Source organism: Belonocnema kinseyi, chromosome 8 (assembly GCF_010883055.1).
Source record: "Belonocnema kinseyi isolate 2016_QV_RU_SX_M_011 chromosome 8, B_treatae_v1, whole genome shotgun sequence".
NCBI classification, from domain to species: Eukaryota; Metazoa; Arthropoda; class Insecta; order Hymenoptera; family Cynipidae; genus Belonocnema; species Belonocnema kinseyi.
Genome location: NC_046664.1, coordinates 136,589,779 through 136,597,745, shown reverse-complemented (window position 1 = coordinate 136,597,745; position 7,967 = coordinate 136,589,779). Strand labels below are relative to the sequence as shown.

Below are 7,967 nucleotides of genomic sequence, written 5' to 3'. Positions count from 1 at the left end.
AAGGATTTTTGTTCCTGTTTTCTCATTAGGAGCATCATTATGTGGCGTCTCTGAATTAAAAAGAACTGCTTTGTGCTGAAAACGTAATTTTTAGGTATTTATATAATATGATTGTTTTTTGCATTGGAAATTTTTACATGAGATTATATGAATATTCATACATATTATATGAAATGATAGAAATATATTTATTTAAAAATTAGTTAGTGAAATATAAGTTAATCTTTCGAATTAAAAAAATATATATTCATTACAAACTATACGCGTTATTATTTTTTTCTCGCCTTAAATCACAATTTACGTTATTTCTGATATTAATATGAAATTTATAACAAGTATATGTATATTTATATCAGTATATTTTAAATCTTATATAGGGAAAAAAACACATTTTTTGACAGAAATGTTTTTATAAAAAAACAAAACTCTTGTACTATTCATTGTGATTATTAGCACATTTTAAACTTAAATGAAAATATTTCAAAGCAAAAATGAACTCAAAGTACATTTTTATTAATTTATACATCAACTATTTACTGTCTAAAAGTTTGACCTAAAAGTTAGGTTAGAATTCGCTTTATTTTGAATAAGAATTTATTAATAATGATTAATAATTGTTTTTAACTACATAAAGCAATCGTAAAACACTTTTATGCACAAATTAAAATTCATCTTTAAAATCTACCCGCTCTTTCTAGTTACCGTGTTCCACACCAGATAGAGAAATGGTTGAGCATCATTCCCAATATTGCTAAATGCCTATAACCCACAATAAGTGGCGCGACGCAAAAAAAGTTTGGATAGATATTTCTGTCTTACACAGCGCGCAGAACTTTGTTCTACATATCATATACGTATGATATACATACAATGTTATCATTACTATCCCCTTTTCACCCCTCCCATAGTTAATTGTGCACGCACAATGCTGTAAACGTTCTGCACCCCGTGTGAGACAAAAATATATGCCTGCACTCTGGTTTTCTTCCAGAAGCCTCTTATGCGGTTAGCAATATAGAAGTATTAGAATATGTTTCTAGTTAAATGTTTCTTTAAGGAGCATTCACACTACAATTTTGTGTGTAATATACATATAATACAATACTGAATTGTTACTGATAATAATAAATTGAACTGTATCACGTATATTAATAAGTCATTTTTTAGTTATGTACAAGAAAATATGAAGTATTATATTAATTTTAATGAAAATTTTAATAAATACAGTTCCGTATGAACATCCCCAGTGATCCCAACTTTCGTATGTAGACGTACTGCGCTTGCTCTAGAAAGCTTTCGAAATACACAACGCGACAATTGGTTACCATGGCAATAATAAGCCGCGTCGTGTTCCTCTTATGGTGTATTTACTTGCCTGTTGTATGCAGACGGAAAATGTATCTTCTTCCAACTCTAACATGTGGCAATGCCATGTATTTATCTCACACTACATTCTCAACCCAATAGAAAAACAGAGAAAATCTAGTGTGCGGTAAATGATTGGAATCGTCACATAGTAGGATGAGAGAAAGATTCATTTCCCGTTTGCATACGACACGTATGAATACACCTTTCCGCATAGCTAGAGCAAGCGCACTACCTGTACACGCTAAAGTTGGGGTAACTGAAAAAGCGTTTATCTCCTGCAAAGTGAGCGCAACAGTGAGGAGGGTTATATTACAAATTAATAGTAAAAGAAAGTGAAATTCGATTTTTGCAATTTATTTTTCTCAATAAACTTAATAAACCTAAAATAACAAACAAACATTTTTAACAGATAATCTATCTAGCAAACTTAGTAATACCAGAGATGAGGTGGGAGATAGGCGATACCATGTATTTAATTTCGAACGATTTTCGCCAGCGCCACCTATTACCTGAGGCTTTTGCGAACCAAAATCAAGCGCCCCCAATTACTCAGGCCAGTTTATGAACTGAAATAGATGATAGAAGGTTCTACTTGAGCGGTCAAACAGGGCGGCATTTTTCCAGTTTATTGATGTCGGTAGAGAAGATCAGAGTGGGTAATTTCGCATACATGCTAGGTGAATTTGGGATGCTTTAATTTGACATGCTTTTGGGATGCTATTTAATTTGACTTTTTAATGCTTGAAAATTAATCTTAGTATAAAATTCATTTTTTTTTTGTTACAAATGTAAGTTGTTTTTAAAAAATATTTGGTAAATTTTCGGAAATATTTTTTTTAATCACTCAGAATCTTCTAAAATTTGTAAATGTCTGAAAAAGAAGCGAATTTTTCTTAAAACTTAAAAAATTTAAAAACTTGTCTTAAATATTCCGATTTTTTCGCGGAATCTATAGAAATTTTTAAAAAAATGTTATCAAAAAATTAATATAAAAAAAATCCTTTCAAATTTTCGTATTAACCTTAAGAATATTGTGTCATTGTCTTGAAACCATTCAAAGTTTAAAAAAACTTTCTAAGCATGTAATTCAAAATCTTTCATAACCGATTTTTTTCAATGATTTGTTTAAAGTTTTTTTTGTGTAGTGAAATTAGACAAATTTATTAAAGTACACTTCAGTCGAAAGGCTAATTATAACATTTGTGTTTCAAAAGGAATGACTGTTGATTTAGAACACAAATGGGACATAACGTAAGTTAATTATTTCTTTTACACAAAACCTGGAAGACTTGACAGGGTCATTGCATTTTTTAAATGTTGTGGGAAAAGTGCAAAAATCATGTAATCTTACAAATAATGACAGAGTTTTTTAATTGAAAGATAGTTTTTTTATAGAATATTTAACTATTTCTTGAAATTTCGTCGTTTCATAAATATTTTCTAAATATTAGGAAATCTTTTAAACTTCTAGTATATTTTTAATCACTTCAACACTCAAATTTTTCTTACAATTTTTACGTTCTAAAAATTTTAAAAATTGCTGAAGACATTATGGATTCTTTCTCAGCATTTTTGCAAATCTTTTAAAATTTTCTCTAACAATTTATTTTAAAAAACAAGAAATCCTTTTCAATTTTTTGTATAAATATGATAAAAGAAAATTTAGATTTTTGAAGCTTTTGAAATAAAGTTTTGGATTCTATTTCAGAATTTCAAAAGGATTTAAGAAATTAAAAATGTTTGGGCTAACATTTCGGGGAAAGTTGTAATTTATTTTTTATTTAGAAAAAAAAATTTTTAAATATGTTGAAACTTTTTAAAACATTTAAAAACTGCGTTGGCTCAAGAATCCGGTAAATAAAAATATCAACACTCAGAACTTTCCGAAAAAGTAAATATGATTTATCGCGTATATGCTTGGACTGGTATCATTTTTAGATGACGGTTGCTGACAGTGGAACCATGTGGTGGTTGTTTAATCTTTTTCTTTGAATTTTCATATGCAATATTGCCGAAATTCATGTAAATTGATGTAATATGATGTAAAAATGGAAAAATTTTAATTAGTTGTTTTTTGCTAGACAATAAAGCTTGTATGGAGATACCTTTTTTTATTGAAAATTCAAATATTTGGATAAAATTTAATTTTTTCATTTACAATCTTTTATTGAAAAATGAAGTATTCAACAAGTCAAATTTTGTAGTTCAAACTTTTAACTATTCTATTTATTTTTCATTGATTTAAAATTAATCTTCATAGTTGAGAATTCTTTTTTTATAGAATATTTATTCTTCAACGCTCAAATTTGTCTTAAAATTTTTACATCTTAGAAAATTTTTAAAATTGCCGAAGATATTTTGGATTCTTTCTCAGCATTTTTATAAATCTTTTAAAATTTTCTCTAACAATTTATTTAAAAAAACAAAAAATCCTTTTAAATTTTCATAGGAATCTGAAGAATATTCTTTGATTATCTTTCAAAATTGTCAAAATATTTTTCATTTGTTCGAAAAACTGACTGATTACATTCTGTATGAATATGATTTCAGTGGATGTTTTCCGTTTGTTATTTGTTGTAAGGCCGATAAATTTTGAGCGAAATATAGATTTTTTGAGATTTCGAAAAAAAAATCTTGTAAAGAATTTTGAAGATTTGAAAAGGATAAAAAAGTTTTCTTAAGTTTCATCAGAAAATTTACAATTTTTTATTTTTAAAGTTAATTTAAAGAGAATATTTAAAAAGATTTCAAGATTTTTAAAGAAAATTATCAAATTTATCAACAAATAATTTTGAGCGAATATTCTACAACTTTTTAAAACATTTTAAAAAATTGTAAAAGAAAAATCTGAAAAATGTTAAGGTCATTTTAAAAATTTTCCGATAAAAATAAATACTATATACCACCCACTTCACGGTCGTGAGACTTGGCCATAGGTGTGATTTATCGCGTATATTCTGGGAGCTGGTGTCATTTTTAGTTGACAGTTGCTGGCAGTAGGACCACGCAGTGGTTGTTTGATCTTTTTTTTTATTTTTATATACAATATTTTCTGAATTCATATAATTCGATATAATTTTTTATATATTTCAGGCAATTTAAAATTATTAAATTAGAATAGTACGCAAGGTGTGATTTTGTTTTGAATTCGCCCAATTTGTTCAAATGATATTGGTAGGGCGGAGGGAAACCTTCGATTCTTTCAGATTCTTAGCACCTCCAGTTCGCAGAACCGGCGGAGAGTTTCCGAGAAATATATTTCACCGCCAAACAAATGCAATATAAATAGATGAGCAGCTCTTTAAAACTGCTTTCTTGAACACTTATTATATAATCTAATTAAATAGTATTTAGTTGAACTTTAATTAAATAAATAAATTGATTAAAATAAATTAAATAAAAAATATCTAATTTTCTTTTAACTTTTAATACTTTTCACATTTCCTAATTTAGTATATGTACTAATAACTAAATTATTAGATTTAGCCTTTAAAAATAGTGGGAAAAAAACTTTTTAAAAATCTGGGCTATTAATTTCATCTTCAGTTTAGAGTTAAAAATAATGTTTTTTTTTGCAATTACAATCATTTTTAAAACAAAATACAAATGTGGAATAACTATTAGCTTGTTACAAAGGTAAAACCCCATTCCAAGTTTTAACAAGAAGGAATCACCGCTGATCTGTTTCTTTTTAAAGTTATATAAATATAATTTTCGTAAGATTCCGGAGATATTTCAAAAACATTTTTGAAGATTTCACATATGCCGAAAAAATGCAGAAAATTTTTATGCATTTTTTTATTTTGCCAGGCACACAAAATATTAGGAAAAATTAGAGTCAGCTTAAAAGATATTTAGGACTTTCAGAAGAAATGCTCAACATTTTATAAAATTGTTAAAAAATTTTTTTTAAATTTACAGAAAATTTTAAATTTTCTAAAAAAATTTCAAATTTTAAATTACATTAAAACTTTTGAAAAACTTCTACACCTTCGAAATATCTTTTGAAGTCATTCAGTTTTCCCAAAAAATTTTTAATTGTCCTAAAATCTTCTAGATTTTCTTTCGTGTTTTTTTTCTTACCTCTTTCAAAGCTTGGAAAAGTTTACAAATTGTATACAACGATAGAAAATTTTTAAGAACAGTTATTTCCTATAATATTAGAAAACCCATTTGCAATTAAAAATTTCTTTTAAATCCATAATGTTTAGAATAAGTTGGAAAACATTTGATCATGAAATGAAATTACTTAATTGAAAATTTCCATTTACAAAATTGAAGTTGCGGTAAACTCGTAATATTTATTAATAGACTTAATTACAGACGGTTTACTTAAACATTCATTAATATCCAGGGGCGAACTGGGCCTATTGTCCTTATTAATAACAGTTAATATGCATAAATATATCAAATTGTATGCATATTTTAAAACAAATCTCATATTAAATTAACGCAAACAATAAAAAATTTCTTGAAACATTTTTAAATACTGTCAAGTATTGCAATTCCTTCAAAATATTTTGACACGCCTTAAACTTTTTTTTAAAGATTTTCAAAGTACTTTTGAATTTTTTTAAATAACCATGCTAAAAATTTTTTAATTCTCTAAAATTTCTTAAAATAACAAAAATAAGTTGAAAATTCCTTGAAATCGTTTAAAACATCCTTAAATATTTTTAATCTTTTGAAATCTTTCGAAATCTCTTAAAATTTTGTAAAGCTCTGGAAAATATATTGAAATTTTAAAAATACCATGAAATATATCAAATCCTTTAAAATCTCATATTAACTTACCATAATCAATTGAAAATTCCTTGGAATCTTTTTAAATTTTCTCAAATTCGTCAAATCCTTTAAAATTTTTTGAAATACCTAGAACTTTTTTTTAAAGATTTCTAAAGTACTTTTTAATTTTTTTAAATAACCCTTCTAAAATTTTTTTATTTCTTTGAAATTCCTTTAAATTATAAAAACAATTTAAAGATTCCTTTACATCTTTTAAAACACCCTCAAATATTTAAAATCCTTAAAAATCTTTTGAGATTTTGTGAAGTTTCAGATTGAAATTTAAAAAAAGAAAAAAGTTCCAAAACGTTAAATCAAAGGATTTTTAATACTTTAGGATGTTTTAAAACATTCCAATCTTTTTCAATTAATTTCAATAATTTAAAGCAATTCCAAAGAATTTTAATTATTTTCAACTTTTCAGGTTGAAATTGGAACTGCTTTATTAAAAATGTAGTTTTTTTTTGGTTGATGTATCAATTTAGTTGAAAAAATTTGTTTTCTGAAAATTTAACTATTTTATAGACAATTTTTGTTTGTTTTCGCTTAAAAATTAATTTTTTAAGTACAAGAAAATAATTCTTTTTTATCGAAAAATTAACTGTGATTAAACATTAATTTTTGTATAGAAAATTAGACTTGGTGGAAAATAAATTTCTTTTCTGCAAAGTTCATGTATTTTATTAAAAATTTCGTTTTTTTAGTATATAATTCAGCCTTTTGGATAAAAATTTAGCTATTTTTTTAAAAACAATTTCAACAATTTTTTTTAACTTATGTATTTTATTCAAAATCTTTTTTTTTGTGCAGAAAACGAATTGTTTTAGTTGAAAGTTGAACTATTTATATTTAAAAATAGTCAAATAGTTATTAATATAATATTTTATAATTATAATATTAACATCAATAATATATATAGTAGTAATAATATCCACGTTATATACCCCTGAAAAATATAACCTCAAAATCGACTCGTGCATGAAATTAAGAATAACGCGAAACATCAAAATCGCCAATTTCTTAAATTTCTTTCTAATGGGGATCGAGATATAAATAGAAAACCACCGAAGTCTTTCGAAACTTTCAGATCGGCAACAAAGATATCTTTGTGATAACTAATTGAGCAGAAACTTAATTGGTAAATCATTTCATAAATTGCTAATTTTCGTCATTTACCGACGAGCAACTTGCGCCTTCAAAGTAACTCTTAGGTAATCCGCCAAGAGGGCGCAGTTATCAGCGCATTGTAACAAGCCGACAGTCTTTTACCGCGCGAAAGTTCAAATATTTTAGATTTAATAAGAGAATAATTAATAAAAGTATGAAAAATAAGATTTTCTATAATTTCTAAGAATAAATCAACAGCAAGTCCGTTTCCACAATTAAGGGTTTGAAAACCCAACTCAAGCGATGAAATCTTCTTCTGAAAATCTTAACAAGTTATAACTAAAGGATTAAATAAAAGGGTATTTTAAATAATTAAATTGATAAATTCATAATTAATTGAATTAACAAGATTTATTAGTCTGGTCTTTTGAAATCTATCTTTACAGTAAAAAATCTTATTCGAGTTTCAAGTTAACGAACGAGTCGCGGCCGCGGACCAGATTAATCTGTCTTTTTGTTTCGTCGTGGAAGCTTCGATACCTCCACAACGGTCCTCAGCCTCCCCTCTCTTTTGTGTTTTTCTCTGGTTAGCCTGCTTTACTTGTTCTACAAATCCCTACTCTGAAAAGTGCCTAATTCGTCGTCGATTTCATAATACATCTTCTCATGGGAAGAGAGTACGTGACTTCACGCTTGGCCGATTATTG

At 26.4% G+C, this 7,967-nt stretch overlaps 1 protein-coding gene across 1 annotated transcript in view; it reads right to left on the bottom strand.

Moving 5' to 3' along the window:
• LOC117178716 overlaps nucleotides 1-7,967 on the bottom strand; it is an 11,452-nt gene that overhangs the window by 882 nt on the left and 2,603 nt on the right. The window lies entirely within an intron of this gene.